Source organism: Seriola aureovittata, chromosome 12 (assembly GCF_021018895.1).
Source record: "Seriola aureovittata isolate HTS-2021-v1 ecotype China chromosome 12, ASM2101889v1, whole genome shotgun sequence".
Lineage (NCBI taxonomy): Eukaryota > Metazoa > Chordata > Actinopteri > Carangiformes > Carangidae > Seriola > Seriola aureovittata.
The window spans coordinates 17,232,837-17,252,228 of record NC_079375.1 but is presented as its reverse complement, the minus strand read 5'-3'; the positions used below and the strand labels follow the sequence as shown (position 1 = coordinate 17,252,228).

Here is a 19,392-nt window from a genome sequence, read left to right as displayed (position 1 = left end):
GTCGGCTCTGAACCCAGATGTGTGATGTGTTGAGAAGGCGTGTGTGCCGGCCTGTGTGATGCAGTGCTGCATGTGCACCATCATGTTTTTTTCAGGAACGATGAAGAGCTCGCTCTGCAGATCAGAGGTTTGGACACCAGCCAGCTGGTAGGCAGATAGAAGACTTACAAGTCATTAAGTCTGGTACGTGCACTGCTGAAATTACACAAAGCTGCACAAATTGTGCCTGTGCATGCACGCGAATAAGCCAGTGTTTACATGGCTTTTTATAAGTGTATTGAGGAAAAGCATTTAGTGTGGCAATTGTTTATCCTGGGGTGTAATTAACCAGCAAGTGCAGAGATTATTACACCATTAGCAAGAGTGCAAGTTGGAGAGAAAGAGTTAAAAATAGCAGTGAGATAAAAATCATTTAATCAAACTTGACCTGTCTCCGAGAAAAAAAAAAAAAAAAAAACCACACATGCGGACACCAATCATTTTGAGTGACACACACTATGACAAGTGACTGAACAGCCTTGAATTAGTCTTGCCCTTCGGGGATCTGTGGCCTTATTACTGGTGTGAATTGAAATGACTCATTAATTATCTCACACATGCTTCGAAAAAGCTTGGTCACCGCCATCAGCCTTATTTGATGCTATTACCTCAATAAATACAGAATATTTTGTCTCATTATTGCTCTTCAGTGCAGCATTTTGTAGGTCATGCTGATAAATGTGGACTCATATTGTTGCAAAAGGAGACAAAAGTCGCCTTCACGCATACAGGAGACTCTGTCATCACAGCTCTGATGACTGGGCTCAGGATGGGATATGAAAGGACTTAATTTCTGGTGTCATTTCCTTTCTAAAGGCTAATGAGTTTCCAGATAACAAAATGGTGGGGTGATCCCAAGGGTTGGTCATTGGGAAGTGAAATCACGTCTTCGCCAACACAGCAGCTGCAGATTGTGATGATAGCCGGCCGATTTCTGTAAAGGAAAACATTTCCCCGGAGACATCTCACCTGAAAGGCAACGGCCCCTGTGTGTGTGTGTGTGTGTGAGAGAGTGTGTGTGAAGTGCGGGAGTGTGTTTTTATATGCCTCTGGTCTGAAGAAGAAAAAGAAATTAATTCAGTTCTCCAGCTCATTAGATAGGTGAAATCCAAATGGGGAATTTAAGACAGAAGACGACCGACACCTCCTCTATATATACCACCCCGAATGAGACGGGTGCAAGAACAAGTGCGATGAAAAGAAAGTGAAGGGAGAAGATTGAAATAGATAAGTGTGGATTCGCATAATATGACCGCAAGTGTGAGCGATGGATAGATTTGGGTATCAAGGGAAGAAGTGATGGACATGGAAGACAGGAAAGTGGTGAGTGTGATGGATGAAAGAGGAGGAAAAGAGCGGGCGGGGTGGGGGTGGTGGTGGTGTTGGTGGGGGGGGGGTAGGAGAGCGCTCTGTCTCACTCTGTCACTAATGATGGAGGAAGGTCAAAGCTATTCCACAGTTGAGAGAATCGAATGATGCAAATTAGGCCCGATGCTCAATCAGACGCCGCAAGAGAGGCCCGGGAACCCTGATGGTGCTCCATAACACAAGCTTGAAATTCAGTATTTTAAACATTGTGAGTTTATAACACAATGTGTCAAAATGTAAAATGGCTTCAGTGTCATTTTACTGAGTGAAAAGGCCACGTATGTCCACAGAGGAGAAGAGGAAAACCCTGTGTAATTTGTACAGCTGAACGCAGCCTGACTGAGTGACTGACTGGTACGTGGTACAAATACATAACTGAGCGGCAAGTAAACAGTGAGAAAAAGGAATGACTTGGAGGGAAAACGAAGGGGGATGGGGGGAGTATGACAGCTTTCCTTTCCCCGGTCTTTGAAGAGCAGCATGGTGCCGGATTCACACGGGAAGAATTTACGATGAATATGTACACAGCTTTGACCTGAATGCATAAACCGATTGCAAATGTATATTAGATTGCATTCAGACTCTAACGCTCTTTCTCATTCTATTTGAAAAAAAAAAAAAAAAATTCAAGAACTTGACATCAAATCAGCCTCAAGCATATAAAATGACCTTTCCCTTTCATTCAAGCTGTGGTAAATAAACCATATTACCAAGAAGGACGTTCATGTGCAGCGGAAATGTGTAGCGCAGGTACAAGGACGGAGAGAGCATTGCATATGCATACATGGCAGAGATGTAGACAGGAGAGTAATTGCAGTGCTTCATGGATAACAGTGACCCTGTTAGCCCAAAAGCTTATTGGCTGTCCGTTTCTCTGATTCTGCCAGCTCAACCAATAGGAGCCGTTGCTGCCGTTTCAGATGTGGGGATGAAAGGGGGGGGGGGGGGGGGTTGAGGTGAAGCATAAGAAAAAAACAAAAAAACATGGGAGTGGGTGACATGGGGAGGGTAGAAAAAATGGAGAATGACAAGGATGGAGATGTGGAATAAAAGAAAGCAGGGGATGTGGAGGAGAGAGCTGAATCCTTTGTACTGAGGAAACAAAAGCGACAATCCCTGAGCACAGATAAAACTGTTCAGATTGTGGTTGTACAACAGCAACAGAGCGAGCGTGTGTGCGTGTGTGTGTGTGTGTGTGTGTGTGTGTGTGCGTGTGTGTGCGTGCGTGCGTGCGTGTATATAAAAAGATGGTGCTTCACAGGACATTAGGTGATCATCACACTTCCTGGTTCCTCTTCTCACCAGAGATCCCAGAGGAGGACATACAAACCATCCACTCTCTCTCTCTCTCTCTCTCTCATACAGACGCACAGATACACACATTTATGTGTACACACACGGTTGTGAAGGCTTTGTAAACACTGCAGAGCAAGGTGGTGAAAAGAAACAGATTACAGGAGGAGGAGGAGGAGGAAGACGAGGAGGAGGAGGAGGATCACAGGGGAGGAAGTTTCTGGAAAGGTCATAAAAGCGGTTGAGCAAATAAGGGATGTTGGAGGAGTGAGAAGAAGGTAAAATGAAAAATGAAAACACATACACAGGAAGGGAAAATAGATAAGAGGAGGAGATTAAAGGGAGGACGAGCCGGAGGAAGAGACAGAGCTCTGGACGAGGAGCAGGTTGACAGGTTTAGGGAGAGTTCAGGGTTGGTTTGTTGATTGACAGCAGACTATCTGGAGTCACAGCACCGTGACAGCTTCTATTAGCCTCCTCATGTCTGCACCTACACGTGTGTGGACACACTTTTGAATATTTTATTTTATTTTTTCTTAATTTTGCACCTTTAGAAGGAAGTCAACAGTAGAAAAGTACTTGCAACAAAGAACTAAAACCTGGGACATTTGAGTTGAGGGGAGTTTACTTTTGACTTAAATAGATCTTCCTATATTTCTCAGGTTCTACTACTAGAGGATTCTAAGCACAGGCTAATCTTTAAGCCCTAAAGACATACAGAAATACAAACCCTCCGGGTTTAGTTATGAGGTAAAGATTATTTTGAAGACAAAATGAAGAAGAAGAATGGCAAAATCATGTTAAATAATTATTTTAAATAATTTACCAAACATCACAAAGGTGGGTCATATTTAATACGAGAGGCAAACGCAGAGGAGCCAAGAAACAAACAGCATGAACCGACGACACAATCTCACCTCAAGGTCCAACAGCAGCTCCTCTGAAGCTGTTGATCGGATCACCTTGACCTGGACTGTAGACCCAACACGTGAATGGTAAGAAACTTTTCCTGCGTCGTGCCAGCGTTGAAGAGAAACCATGATCAGAAACAGCTTTTCCCAGATTTTTGAATGACTTTGGTGTGTACACTGTCTTCACAACTGAAAGCAATGAGGACTGAAACTATGACAATAAAGTTACAATAAATCAGAGTTGGAGCCCTGATCACATTACTGATCACTGATACTGACTTTTTATCCTGTGGTACATCCTCATGGAAGAATTGGTTACTGCTGGAGGAAAGTCATTATCCAGCGATAAAACCAGATAAGAGAAACCCTTTGCTACTGATTCATCAAATTATTTTTCTCCCATGAAATGACTGATGGGGGACGAGTTTTCCTGAGAGAATATTAGAGTAGTCAGAGTCCTTGCGCTTCATAAAGAAAGCTGCAGCATTGAAGACACACAGAGATGATGGGAGTTCTCCCCAGGGAGCATCCGGTTAAAATTCAAGGACTCGCTCCGTCTCTCATTTTCGCTCCCTCCAATGCTCATCTCGCTCCCTCTCCCCCTCTTAGCGAGGTCACAGCTGAAAAGTTTCAATGATGCCCCAGGAGACTGAGAATAATCATCCAAGTGTGCGTCCGCATCTATGTGTGTGTATCCGAGCGCATGATTGACCTTATGTGCGCACAGAGCGTGTGTCCCCGTGTTTTTATCCATGTGAAGATCATGTATAGACGTGTAGGTGGTTGACCGCCCAGTGGCCTGTGTTGCACCCTCGCAGGGTTATCAGATCTCCTGCTGCTCAAGTTGCTGCACCATTTTGCCTCCCAAACGGTCGATCTGATGCGAAGCGATAAGCATTTTAACCTCTCCCCTGTTATTTCCTCTCTCCGTAAAGTATCATAAAATTCAAACAGAGAGCTGGTGGGACTTGTTTCGGGGCGTTCAATAACTGTCATTCCACATCTTACACGCCGAATATCGAATGCAAGTCAAACAGAGTGAGACGGCAAGTGCTCTATAATGAGATCAGCGGCTGTCTTAGAGGGAGAAATAAACTGTCTGTTGCATGTTGTGCCATCAAAGCTATTCATCAGAAACCTGCAAAACAGCGTCTGTAATCACCTCATCAACAAACATATTGTAAAGATGGCGGAAAAAGAAAATGTGCACACGGTCCAACACACACAAATGGTTGAATGCATAGACACCCCAACTATATACTGTAGACACAAAGTCACAAACACAAAATACGAGGCTGACTTTATACACCATCAATCCCATCCCATCTGCTTAGTACGCAGTCTTTCCCAAGGACAGAAAAGAATCTGTTCTATCTTCATGTGATAGCGAATGAACTGGTGGGAGGAATGAGAGAGAGGCACGAAGAGAGGAAGAAGAAAGAGTGAGAGCTGCAGGAAAGGCGCTGACAGCTCGCCGTTCGAAAATAGCCTGAATAGTGTGGCTCAAAAATAATTCCCTTTTTCTCCCTGATCCTAATTTCAACCACAGTGGCTGAATTATTCATTGTAGAGCAATGACATGCAGAGAAGGGGACAAAGAGTCATTGCTCTATTTTGATTCGCATAATAAATTCATGACTCTATGTTTAAAAAGGAAGGAAAAATAGATGGAGGAGGGAGGGGGGTGGGGTGGGGTGGGGTGGGGGGGAGACAGTGGAGGGCTCAGGCCAGGTGGATGAAACAGGAAGGAGCAGGGTGAGGAAAACAGGAGATTGAGAAATAAAGGCTCTGAAATAGACGAGGATGTGGAGGGTTTACAGATAAATGCGTTAGTAGATTCCTGGTAAAAAAAATCCACACACATGAAGGCACAGCTGACACAGCATATTAACCCAGGATCAGGTGAAAGTGAAGCTGACAGGCAGCGAGGGAAAAGGGAAAGAGCGAATCAAATACTACAGTTTATGATACTGTACTTGTCTGATTATATAGTATATGTCATGGTATATACTGGTATATACTGTATATGTCATGGGTTGTTGCTTCAAAAAGATCATTTACAGCGTGTCTTTTAGAAATAGTCAGCCTTAAAAATGTCATTAGTCCACCTTAACCTACGAGAGTTTCTGACAGCTTGTGTAACATGGTTTGCAATGGAGGAAATCAATTTGAGTGAAAACAATTTAAAAGCATCTCCTGATGTCTTTACTGCAGAAACTGACTGACTGATCATCTGTCAAACAGGTGAGAACTACTGCTGTCACAGATGCCATGATGAGGAGCAGAAAGCTATTAGTTTATGGCTGAATAACTGTGGTTCAGACCAATCAGCGTCCTACGAGGGAGGAACTGCGGGCAGCTACGGAGAAATGACTGAGTCGGTATTCATCAGAGTTCCTTTTATGCGCACATTTTCCTTACAAAGACGGCAAGAATCATCTACTGACATGCTGACTGGCTTTCAAAGCTCCTCAGACTGCGGCTTGTTCTTGTGTTGATGATGATAGACAGAAGGTTCATCCAATCACCTGCAAAGTATTATTTTGAAAGCCCCTGCCCTTTTCCAAACCAATGAAGCCTTCCCAGATGGTATATCCTTATACTTTAATGGCTGTATTGCACGTTTCCCTTTTATGGGATGAAAAGTTGTAACAATGAGAACTCTATCTTCTCCCTGAAATAACAGTATCCCAGGGAAACTTGTCCAACAGGACTCGTCTGATAAAGTGCTCCTTATATTCAAAAAGCCTTTTACTCAAAAAACAGCTGTTGGAAAAAGCTGGATCATCTTATAACAAGGCCAGTACAGTAGTTTGCAGGAAACAATGTACCAGATGATCTGAGGAAGGAGAGACAAGATGAGAAAGAAGCAGAAAAGCAACTTGCCAAAGGCTTTTGTTCTCGCTAAAAAGACAGTCATTGTAACAAGTTGCTGAAACAAACTGAGTCAGGGGACACACGGCACCACGCAGTCAGTCACACGAGAACATGAGCTAATGAACAACCTCTATCTGTTCATATCTCTCTTTAACTCAGTGAATGTAGATGATCATATTAATATGCACGAACGCAGCTGCTGCCCTCCTTTTCCGTCGTTGTTTTACCTTCTGAGTGAAATGGGAAGTCGTCTGTGGACGCAGCCTCTCTTCTCTGGGGTTTGTTCTCAAATGCTACAAAATACCCCCACTGCCTTGCTAAAGGGCAACAAGTCTCAGACTGATATAAAACTGGTGAAAAACACAGAGGTCAACACGCAATTGAGCACATGATTCGATACAGTTTTGTTGTATAAACGAGAGGAGAAGCCAAGCAAAGAGTGATTTCATTTTAAAGAGGCAGCTAACATTTAGCTCCACAGGAACCTTCACAGATACTGTATACATCTACACAGTGACTCAACCACTGGCCTCTTTATGATACGTGACACATATAAAGGACAAAGCGACACATGTGTGCTGGCATCCCCAAGTGACTTCCACATGCCTCCAGTCCTGCAGGGAGGCTGACGCACATGTGTGCCTGCGCGAATGTGTGTGTCTATGTGTGTGTGTATATACGCACTCCAATGGTGAACAGTCCCCAGGCTTCTGCAAGCCTGTTTGTGTAGCAGTGAGGCAGAAGTAATGTCTGAATCTGTGCTCCCTCAGAGCGAAATGTATGTGTGTGTGTGTGTGTGTGTGTGTGTGCAGAATAGGGGGTCAGTGCTGAAGGACATTACAGAAAATCTGTCCATCTACATTCACCCAAACAATATTCCCACAGCAACATGGAGGCTGTTTAACATGAAAAAAAATGCACAACCAGATAAAGATTATAGACATCCTAACATCCTTCCATCTGTTAAGGTCCGACTGAAATTTGATTTCTCTCCACTTTTTGTAAGGAAATACAAACTATGATGATACTGCAACTCATAGTTCATGAGAAGATAAAACCTACATTTGACATATCTGTGGAGACAGCATCCAAGCTTCTGGATGGGCTTTTTCCCATGGAAGAGGTTGACTGACATTTGAGAGCAAGTGTTGCTAGGCAACGCACTGTCAACTTCCCTGGTGCACTGAAACATGTCATAGACTTGTAACCTACAAATGTTGACAATACACTGTCTTCCCTTTTTTTCCAACAGGCCCATGTGGTGGTTACATAGCATTAGAAAAGCGTCTGTCCCATAAATGCTGAACATTGTTTTCAACATTTAATCGAATCCGTCGTAATGTGAAGTTTGAGTTTCGCTCGTTAAGTTGCGGCTGGTAAGTTGTGTTGACACTGATGATTGCTGACCGTAAATGTAATCTTGTGTGGAACTTTTTCAGTTCTCAGAACAGCGACGACGCTGTATGTGATGTGTGTGGGAGGACTGTGAAGTACGGCGACGACACCACAAATCTTGTTAAGCATTGCACGAGATTTAATCACAGTACAGAGTATGATGAGGTTATGCAGCAGTGGTCTGAAGAAGAGGAGAGATGCCGCTACAGACTTCACTCCTTTTGCTGTGGCAGGCGTTGTCTAGGTACAGAGAAAGAGAGCGTGTCGCTATAGGCGACGTTTATCACTGTCACTGACCGTGGGAAAGTGACTCACATCTGTCTGGGCTTCAGTTCGTGTGTTGCTGTTCAAACAACTGGAGTTCCCTGCATTCTTAAAACCACAGACTTATATTTCATTCTGACTCATAGAAATAAATATGCCCACTAATTAAATAAATATGATGATTAAGTAAGTAATGAAATGGATAAATCAATGCTAAATTAAACAGCTATATAAAGATCAGAGCTGCAGCTGTTGTTTTGAGTAAAATTTGTGTCAGTGTCACATCAATTCAATAAAACATTTGTAGTTGTATCATAATCTTCAAAACCCAGGATGCTGTTTTATTTCCAATACTCTATATTTTGTATTCATTTTAAATGATTTACTCTTCAGGCAACAAACCCCACCTTACTACAGCACGCCTACGTAACCTGTCGACTCTCATCTTAGTGCATTTTCTACAAAGTATTAGTATCATATTGATATTGGCGAAACCAGCCTGGGTTTATTGGAAAGGAAATCAGTGATATTGCACATCACTATTAACGGCTTTTGATGCTCACCTACACAACTATTGAATCATTCAAAGTACTTGTCTGTCTGAAAAAAACCCACTCAGGAGTTAGACTAAAACTAAAATTTCTTGTTTTGATTGATTTATTGATTTCTTCATTTTAATTTCAGTTCAACTTTAATGCAAAATGAACATATATTTTCCCACTGATGTAAAATGACATCCCAGCTCAAACACCAAAACATTTCTTCCCTGACCCTTTCTCTCTCAGTCTTTCATATAGGGCATCACGTTTTAATTTCTGCAGGGAGCAGTGAGCAGTGTTCAAGAAATGATACTTGAATCATTAAAATCCAATTTGCAAGACTGGGGTACAACACTCCATCATGGCTATCAGCCAAGCCCTCCTCTCAACCTCGCAGGAAAACGTGGTTTGTATTGTGCCAGAACAAACTGAGGGATCAGAGGAGAAACCAATAGCAATACAGCATTCATTAACAGAGTCCTCACAGATCAGAACGCCGTTCATCTATTAAGAATCACAGATGAAAGAGTGAAAGAGAGCGACAAGGAGAAGGGGAGGAGAGAGCAGAGGAGAAAAGTGAGGTGAACAAGTGAGACTGATCGACCTTATGTGTATTAGGAGCATGCTCCACACACACACACACACACACACACACACACACACACACACACACACACTGACAGAGACACTTCGATTGTGCTCTTGCCTAGAAGGCATGCGGTTAGAGTTAATGAATAACGTCCCCCCTGCCCCGAAGGTCTGCTCTACAGATGGCATTAGATAGTAATACACATACGCGCACACACACTTGTCTTACACTTGTCTTACATTAGTTGTGAGGACACTCATTAACATAATGCATTCCCTGGCCCCTTACCCTAACCTTCACATCACAAATATATGTCTAACCCCGACCCTTACCCTAAAACACAAGTCTTAACCATTGAACAACCCTTTAAGTTGTGAGGACCGACCAAAATGACAATGGTTTCAAAACAAAATTTGTCCACACAACCACAACCACACACACATTTACATGAATACTAGGCTACTAGGGCTGTCACTCATATAGCTAAAACTGGACATCTAAATTTCTAAATTTCACTCTGTTTCTGTCACACACACACACACACACACACACACACACACACACACACACACACACACAACACACACACACACACACACACACACACACACACACTGACAGAGACACTTCGATTGTGCTCTTGCCTAGAAGGCATGCGGTTAGAGTTAATGAATAACGTCCCCCCTGCCCCGAAGGTCTGCTCTACAGATGGCATTAGATAGTAATACACATACGCGCACACACACTTGTCTTACACTTGTCTTACATTAGTTGTGAGGACACTCATTAACATAATGCATTCCCTGGCCCCTTACCCTAACCTTCACATCACAAATATATGTCTAACCCCGACCCTTACCCTAAAACACAAGTCTTAACCATTGAACAACCCTTTAAGTTGTGAGGACCGACCAAAATGACAATGGTTTCAAAACAAAATTTGTCCACACAACCACAACCACACACACATTTACATGAATACTAGGCTACTAGGGCTGTCACTCATATAGCTAAAACTGGACATCTAAATTTCTAAATTTCACTCTGTTTCTGTCACACACACACACACACACACACACACACACACACACACACACACACACACACACACACACTGATTCCCACACGCACACCCTCACACAGAAGGGGAAACAAAAGAGAAAGAGAGAAGAGGAAAGTGAAGAAAGTGGAGCTCCTGCAACTGTGTGTGGTCATTAATTGAGTTGCATTATTAAAACGTAAGGTGATACTATTTAACCTGCATTGACATTCAATTAACAAATTAACAGTATAAGATACGTGTGCACTTTCACTCACACAAACACACACACACACAAAGGGTAATCTCATTGACCTGCATTAACATCTGCGGAGGGACAGGAAGTACAGGTGAATGGAGCCGCAAACTTCATGACCCACATCAACATTTAATGAAGTCTTAGAAACATGAGTCCTTAATTCAAGCAGGGCAGGTAATGAGAGGTCTGCCACACACAAACAGACACACACAGACACACACACACACACACAGTAGACCCGACTGTTCTTATTGCAACAAAGTGAAGAGAGGAAGAGATCGTTAACACACTCTCCCCTTTTCTATTGAAATTTTACATCCGGCATACTGTGCCAACATCCAAAATTACAGATAATATTAAGAATAATTGCATATAATGTTAAAACTCAATGGATTTTTCCTTAAACTCTAATAAGCTTTCGCTTCAGGTCACATTTTCAGGTAGGAAGTAAAACGTTTCAAGTTATAGACAGAAACTTGTTGTGACAAAATAACTCCAATTCAAGGTCCACTTTGTAGCTTTTTTCTACAGCCTTCAACCACACCAGTCAATATCCATGACCTCCAGACCAAAGGGGCCAAAGTCATCGCCAAATGCGATTGAAAGCTCAGAAAAAAGTTTGGAGTTTAGATTCTCTGTCTCACATACTATTCCCAAGGTCAAGAATGAATGTTCATGCTCACAGAAATCTTTCTTTCAACGTTCCTCGCTGTGGACCACTTTGAAAAGTGTACAAACGGTTTCTGAGGCAAGGCAGTAAAATAATAGCACAATATTTAGATTTGTTTCATTTCATTCACCCAGGACAGTGTGTTTGCATTTGTTAGCAATTTCTTGTTGGGATGGGGGGTTATTTTGTTTTGTTTTGTCTTAACCAATCAGTAGCAAATAATAGGTCCGACCTGACATTATTTTCAATTGACACTGAAGTCATGGTCACATCTTTTAGGAACAGTTAACTTTTACCACGTTGATCAAACAAAATATGTTCAATTTAAGATTTGATTCTGGAAATCAATTTAAAACACCTTCATTGCCTTTGTCAGCCGCATGTCTACAAAGCTCTGATTGGTTGATTGTTCCTCAATTCGGTGGAAACAGTCGTCAAACGAGCACAACAGCAGCTGGTCTGGGACCAGGCAAGGAAAATCCCAAAAGACTCAACAAAGGTTAATGTTAATATTAACCAGAGCCATGACTCACTAAGCTTACAGGGATCTGGAGAAACTCTGAATCAGAAGTTAGTCAGAAAAGGATGTAGATATAAACCGAGTTGTCAAAATACCAGTGACTAGTCTGATGCGAGAGAAGACAGAGGTCTGGCTGTGTGATTGATCCAAAAGCAGCAGGATTCTACAGATTCTTGTTAAGATTGTAAATAGTAGAGGGTCGATTTCTTTTTGAACCATCAGCTGCTGCTTGAATACCGGTGAAATTACATTTACTGACTGAACAGAGAATCCTGGCTTGCCACAACATAGCAGTGTGTGGTCAAGCTTCAAGTTCAAGTTTAGCTTGAAGGTCAATGAATTTCCTGCTTTAAGATAAATAGATAGATAGATAGATCGATACTTTTATTTATCCCTGAGGGAAATTCATGTGTCCATTAGCTCAATAATAATTAGCTAATAATAAATAAACAATAATAATTAATCTGATGTCTGATGGCAGTGGGAACAGAGGATCTCCTGAACCTCTCTGTTCTGCAGCGCAGTGAGATGAGACGTTTGCTGCAGCTGCTTCTCTGTCCTGCCAGAATGTTGTGGAGAGGATGGTTGGTACTGTCCAAGATGGCCTCCATCTTACATTGCATGCATTGCGTTGCATCTCTCCACAACAGTCCTGAGTGAGTCCAGACTCCTGCCAAGCACAGACCCAGCCTTTTTGACCAGCGTGTCCAGTCTCCTTGTGTTCATGTCTGACATGCTGCCGCCCCAGGAGACTGCAGCATAAAAAAGTACACTGTGTGTCCATTGTAAGAACCAACCTGTGTATTTTTCATGGACAACACTATGGCAGTGTATTTTCTTTCCTCCTTTTCCTCTGCTTTGTAAAAAGCATTCTCATAAAAATGGTTGTTGGCAGGGTGTAATATTAATTGCAGTTACATAATGTTGTGGTAAAAGGCTGTTCGTCTCAAACTGTGTATTTCTCTGCTTCCTGCCATGGAGCAGGAAACTGTATTAGGAAGGCATTGAGTGAGGTGTCAAAGAACTAAGAAGCTTTCTTCTGAATGAGGCGAAGCCGTAAAGGAACTGCAGGCAATCAAATTACGTTTCTTTAAAAATACATTTATATTGGTCTTGAAGGTGAAAACCCTTCCCAAAGCCAATGAAATGAGACCCTTTATCTGACTTTTAAATGAAGCTGTACCAGGCTGAATGATCACAGGAAAATGGGATGGACAAACCCTCAAGGACTTTGTATCACTCAGAGGGTAAGATTTTTGTCATTTCAAGGCAAGATTCAATCATCACTAAATTCAATTTGAGAGTTTATTTTACACAGATTGGGAATGACCCCAGGGATGGTTGAATCAGACTGAATAATGAAGCAAAGCTAAATGCTAATTCATTATGAGTGTTAGGCGAGAGATACCAGGTGACCTTAAAACTTTCCTATCAGACCCATGCAGCTGAGAGAGAATCGGAGAGGGGGAGCGGAAGAGAGAGAGAGAGCGAGAGAGAGAGACAGACAGCAAGCAGGTCTGTGAGCGGAAGAATGAACAACAGAATCTGAAGGCCTGGGGTCACGTCTGAGAAAATGCAGCCGGGAAAGTAAATTAAAGTAAGCAAAATGGAAAGTGAAAGGGCAGAATGAGGAAAACAGCAAAAGTGTGAGAGAGAATAATTTACTGTGAGGGAGGAAGTATGAGAAAGAGGAATAGCGAGAGGAAGAGGAGGTGGTGGTGGAAGAAGGTCAGGGGGTCGCAACACAGCGGTGAAGGAGGCTGAAGCTGCAGAGGAGTCGTAGTTTCCACCTGCAGGTTATTTGCCCTGAGATTGAAGCGCACTTGTTCATTATTGACTGGGATCATACCCTGTATTTTACACGAAAATGTGCGACAACTCCAGCGGCCAGCACTCCAAAAGCCTAATAACCTCTGTGGACACACACGTTCGCACACTCAGTGGTAATATTACACACTCACTCACGCTGTTGTGCTGAATGATACTGGAAGCAAGACCATTAAATTCAGTTTTGTGAACGACCTCTGATGCAACCTCAAGGCTCTGTGCTGTAATTCTACACTTACTAATAAAGACTGGTGTGTGTGTGTGTGTGTGTGTGTGTAGGTGTGTGTGTGTGTGTGTGTGTGTGTGTGTGTGTGTGTGTGTGTGCGTGGAGCTGGGGGCTTTGTAGAAGTGTGTCTTTGCCCTTGTCCGTGCATGCACCTCAATCACCATCTGGCAATCTAATAGCAGCAATTCTCCACACAGGACATCCTTAAGATCCTTGGTGCATTTCTCAAGGTCAACCATCATCCTCACACACACACACACACACACACACACACACACACACACACACACACACACACACACACACACACACACACACACACACACACACACACACACACACAGAGATCAAAGGTCCTTCAACACGCTTACATACCGTCAGTCACCTTCCCAATCAAAGCCTCTCATGTGCGCAGCTCAGCATAGCTCCTTTCCTCCTTTCACACCTGAACCTAAACCGTCTGTGTTATAGCAACTTTAATACAATCTGTGTCCTATTTCATAGCTTTGCCCATCATTCCTATCAGTTACGATAACACTGTACTCTGCAAGTTTGTAGCAGCAATCTGGCAACCCTGTGACATTGCAAAAAAAAGTGTGACAGGCGAGATTATCATCTAACAAAACAACCGGTGTGAAAAGTTTTGTGCTCGAGTCCCAGGTTATTTAGCTTTTAAACTCCCGGGTTACAGAGAAGAGAAAGCAAATGGTGAATGGTAAAATTATTACCCAAACTAAACATCCACAACTTGGCTGAGAGCAAGGTTGATATGAGTGGTGAAACTGAACCAAAACCGTTGGCTGTGGGTGTCAAGCTCGTTCAGATCTGCTACGGAGCCGACTGCCAATGCGCCACACTTCTGTTTGGTTCAATAAACAGTAAGAATGTTAACATGAGAGTCCTGACTGAACCATGCTTGGCGTAGTTTAGTGGACGCTCATAGTTTTCTCATATAATGTGAAATTCAACCTTTTGGCTGCACATGGTTTTGCCTTTACCTCCAAATAAAAGTGGCTCATAATGTGGCCCATATCGTTTGCAACCTGTGTGATTGTCTAACAACTCAATGTCATCCTAACTGAGACCCAGGAAAATCTGCGTTTTCCATTAAGATGCAGCAGAACGTTTTTATAAATAAATGAATCCATCTGTTTCCAGTGGCCTCTCTTTGTATCTGCCTCTCTCTCTGTCTCTTTCGTCACCTTCTGTCCCCAGGGGGCGGCTGGAAACTATCACTTTGCCGCGGTGTCCACTCACTGGAAAATGACATCAGCAATCAGCACCTGTCAGCTCCGAGGCCAAAACATTTTCAGCCACATTTTTCTGTCACCCTCCGATCTGTCCCGTCTAAACCTTTGGCTCCTCAGATTTACCTCAATCCTCTTTTGTGTAATTCACTATTCCCATGTTCCTCTTTCTGCTCATTATGCCCCCCTTCCTCTTATCCTCCTCTTCCTCCTCAGTGATCACTCTATGTCTTATTTCCAATCTCAGGCTCCATCTGTGTCTTTTCACACTGTTTTACAGCCTTGGCAGCAGAAAGGACAGTGATGCTACACTTCATGTAGCTTCATGTAGTCACACTGCTGAGCTAAAAAGGTTATACTGGACTGGTGCCGGGTGTGTGTGTGTGTGCCTGTTTTATGTAAATGTGTGTGTAGTACTGTTGTAGGAAAGATGTTAAAAGGTGGGATTATTACCACAGAGGTGTCAGGAAAGTAGAAAAAGAGGAAGAGAAAGGTAGAAAGACAAAAGGGAGTACAAGAAGTCAGCGGGAAAGCGAGGTTGTGATTCAGGGGGTTTCAGCTCTCTGGCAAGTCTCTCCACTCTCAGACGCCAACAGCAAGTCCGCCCATATGCTGGGAGCAATCTGCCCGCCAGCTCTGTCTGGGTTTTTTTTTTTTTTCTTGTTTTGTTTTGTTTTCAGGAAGACGAGACTGCGAACAGCGATAAAGTTAGGAACCCAAACAAGTTAATGAGGACCAGGAAATAATGAGCTGATTGCATGATTAGAGGCATAATTCCTCTGTACACTGAAAAGCTCTCACAGCTATTTCATATTTGCATATCTTTTCTGGATCTGAGTGGAGCAGCAATAACATGAAGTCGCTGCTGCGTTCAGGCTTCGCTGAGGTCACACTTCTTCGCTCAGGTTTGGGCATCCATAAGAAAATGGCCATGAAATCACCACACATCCTTCACTTTGATTGTTGAACAGGCAGACAGGAAACTAGCCAGCCATGCTGTCCGGAGGGGCAGAGCCAGGTAAAGGTAATTGCCTAGCAAGAGAATGAACCAGGAGATAGGATCAGGAAGGAAAGGGAGAGAGGTGACAGCCTATAATTGGAAACGGAGAAAGAAGGAAGATGGTGGAAAAAAAGAGGAAGAGGAACAGGGGTGGTTGTTGGGGTGGGGGTTTAGATAGAGAAAGAGGGGCGGCTGGCTGATGCACCTCATGCAAACCTGCTGCCATGAGCCATATGCACTCTGCCACAACGTGACACAACACATGGCCCCTCATGTCATGTTACCACACATGGCATCCTGCTGTGTAGCAGGGTAAGCAGAGCTAAACATGTCTCACACCAGAGCTCAAAAACAAGTCTGGGCTTCAGCTTTTTTTCACACAAGTCAGCCTATCACATTTTTCTTTATCGTGCACAGATTATGACTGAACGCAGTGTGCAGGACAAATAACTGGAAAAGTTAATGTGATGAGCAGTGCTATGTGTTGAAACGAGTGTGATGTGATTGTTTAATTTGTCCGATGACATGTATTTACTTGCATCATCTCTCTGACAGCTTACGAAACCCATTATGAAATGTCTCTAGTGGTCCACAGTAATGTTATAACAAAATGTAGATGGTAAGAAAGCGTGACCAGGCGCGCGCGCACGCACACACACACACACACACACACACACACACACACACACACACACACACACACACACACACACACACACACTATCTCTCCTCTTCGTCCTCCTTCCTTTGCTGCAAGTATCTGAGGGCAAGTAGGGAGACTTGTCAGGGTGCGTAGTCGTCAACACTGAAGGTCTGCAAACACGCACTGTTGCGTCTCAAGTGTGTCTGTGCTCTATTGGTAAAAACACGGCAACCGCTGAGGACAAAATGTACATGTCTCTATGTGTGTGTGTAGTATACGTGGACATACCCAGGACTGAAGCGTGGTCCTTGATGCCTCCTCATCTGTCCAGCTGTGCGCGAATGTTGAATCTATTTTCCTCTCCTCCTCTTGGCTCCACAAGTTCCGCTCCACACGTGCCAGCGGCTCCACTCCTCAGGTCCCCCCTCTCTCAGTCTGTCTCACTGTCAGACTCTGGCATCGGCAGCTGTACCAACCCTGCCACTCGTCCCCCTCTTTCTCTCTCCTTCTCCCTCCTTCCCACCTCCCTCCGGCAGGCTCGTGTGTACACACCTCCTTTCACTCCTTGTTGGTTACGGTGCACCCCCCCCAAAAAAAATGATCCAGGCAGTCACGGGAGGGGGGGTTGATTTGAGATGTTCCTCTCTTTCAGACAGTGCTCCTCAATGGGTCGGGGTGCCCTCCATCTCCCCCGCGGCGTGGACGTGGGATTATGATAGAGGAGAGGGAGGATGATGGGGAAGGAGCGTTGCTGTTGCTGTAGCTGCCTCCTTCAGTATGATCGCCTCTCTCGCGCTTAGGATGCTTTTCACTCTCTCACTCTCTCCCTCTCTCTTTATCTCTCACTACTTCCCCTCCCTCCCTCCCTTTTCTCAGTCACTGTCTATCTGCTGCTGCTCCGGCTGTTTGGACTTACAATTCAGTGAGCCGCCGGGCGTGCGGTTTAGGGAGTGTCTCTAAACATCCAGGCACGGAAAAAACGAAGAGACTGAGAGCAGAGATTAGAAGATGGAGAAACAGGAGAGAAGGACATAACTGCATTTTGAGCATGTAAAGGAGGACTAATAATAATAATTATAATGATAATGATAATAATAATTCAAAAACGAAAAAAGTAATGAGTGTGGTAATTGGTAATGGTGTGAGTTGGATTAAAATATAATTGAATATGTTTTAATAAAAAATTTAACAGATGAAATAAAAGATGAAATTTAACAAAATTAAAATTATTCTGAAAGATAAAATCCCTGCCAAGAGTCAATCATGAAAAAGGTCATCAGGGATAGAAAGGGAAGGTCAACATTTCCATCCATTTTTGAAAGTACTTCCAAAATTCTACAAAACTTTTTAATTATAAGGATATTAAAAAAAAATAGAAAAGAATAAAAAAGAATAATAGAATAGAATGAAAAAAAACAAATATATGTGTGGAGTCTTGGCGATCATCTTTTTCCAATTACAGCTGCCTCAAATATATAAAAGTTTGTAAAAATTCTGAAAGCTACAAGCAAGTTATTGATCAGATTCAGTTTTTTTTCCAGCCTACAGAATCTGAATTTGTGTGTTGATGTCACATGACATTATAAATAACTGAAAAGACTCCACAGAGTTAAGCTCCTTTCCTAATCCTAACAAAGACGGTAGTTGGAAATGACAATGTCCTTGTTCGATTTGTGCACCATGAATCAAAAGGTTTTGTATCAGTTATATTCGTCTATGTAAATGTTACTTTCCATTATCCCACACTGATGAATTTATATTTTTGTATTACACTAATTTAACATGACATTTCCGGCTACCTGGAAAGGAAGTTGCAATTCGGCAAACAGGTAACACTTATCATGCAGTGGAGTTTTCTGTTTTTCCATCCAGATAGTTAGACGAGTCTTTGACAGCAGTAAGTGTTAAATGTTAAACCTTCTGGGCTTTTCAAAGATAACCAGGGTTTTAACTTACAGAAAAACACATGCTTGGCTCTGTGACTCGAATGAAATAATGGGAAACAAACTGTCTGGATAAAAGAGACACGAGAAAAGAGACAAGAGACAAGAAAATGCTATTCTACAATAATGTCTTTGGATAGATTAACAAAGATAAAGAGCCAGCTCGCTTGATTTCCTGAGAGTCAAGAGGCCTCGACTAAGGGCCCAGTTCAGCACGTCAAATTCTGGGAGCTGATCCCAAAGATGCCTTAAAGGTGATCATTAAAATCCCCTCTAATAGGAACAATCAACCTGTGTAGGGATGGTAAAGTTTTGGTTGCATTGCATTTGTCTGTTGGTCTTGTGAGTAATCTTTCTGCAGCATGGCGAACCAAACAGCACCAAACTGCTCGTAATACAGTATTACAGTGATTATAACCATCACAACATACAAAAAGCGGATTTAAGTTCCAAAAATGATTCTTTGGGAATGTCACTCTTCCAGTGGGTTTGTTCTGTTTAATCACCTCCCCCATTTTGCCTGAAGCACGCAGAGAGAAGGGAGCGAATGAGAGAGAGAGAGAAAAATAGACATTTTTATTGTTTGGTCCTGTTGCCTTGTCAGGGTAAATCAGATCACAGGATACTGAGGTTCAAACACACACACAGACACACACAGACACACACTCTTCTAGCCTGACTGAATGCCCCTGAGGTCAGTTAACAGCTCATCTCAGGAAAGGAGAAGTCTGGCCTATGACCCT

General features: G+C 43.0%; 1 protein-coding gene across 1 annotated transcript in view; it reads right to left on the bottom strand.

Moving 5' to 3' along the window:
* The window catches only part of LOC130179196 (leucine-rich repeat and immunoglobulin-like domain-containing nogo receptor-interacting protein 3), a 39,268-nt gene extending 21,721 nt beyond the window's left edge, over positions 1-17,547 (bottom strand). Inside the window, exon 1 of the mRNA XM_056392020.1 lies at positions 16,995-17,547. The gene's annotated coding sequence lies outside the window, so the exon portion shown is untranslated. The remainder of the gene's footprint in view (positions 1-16,994) is intronic.
* Between the last annotated feature and the right edge of the window lie 1,845 nt (positions 17,548-19,392).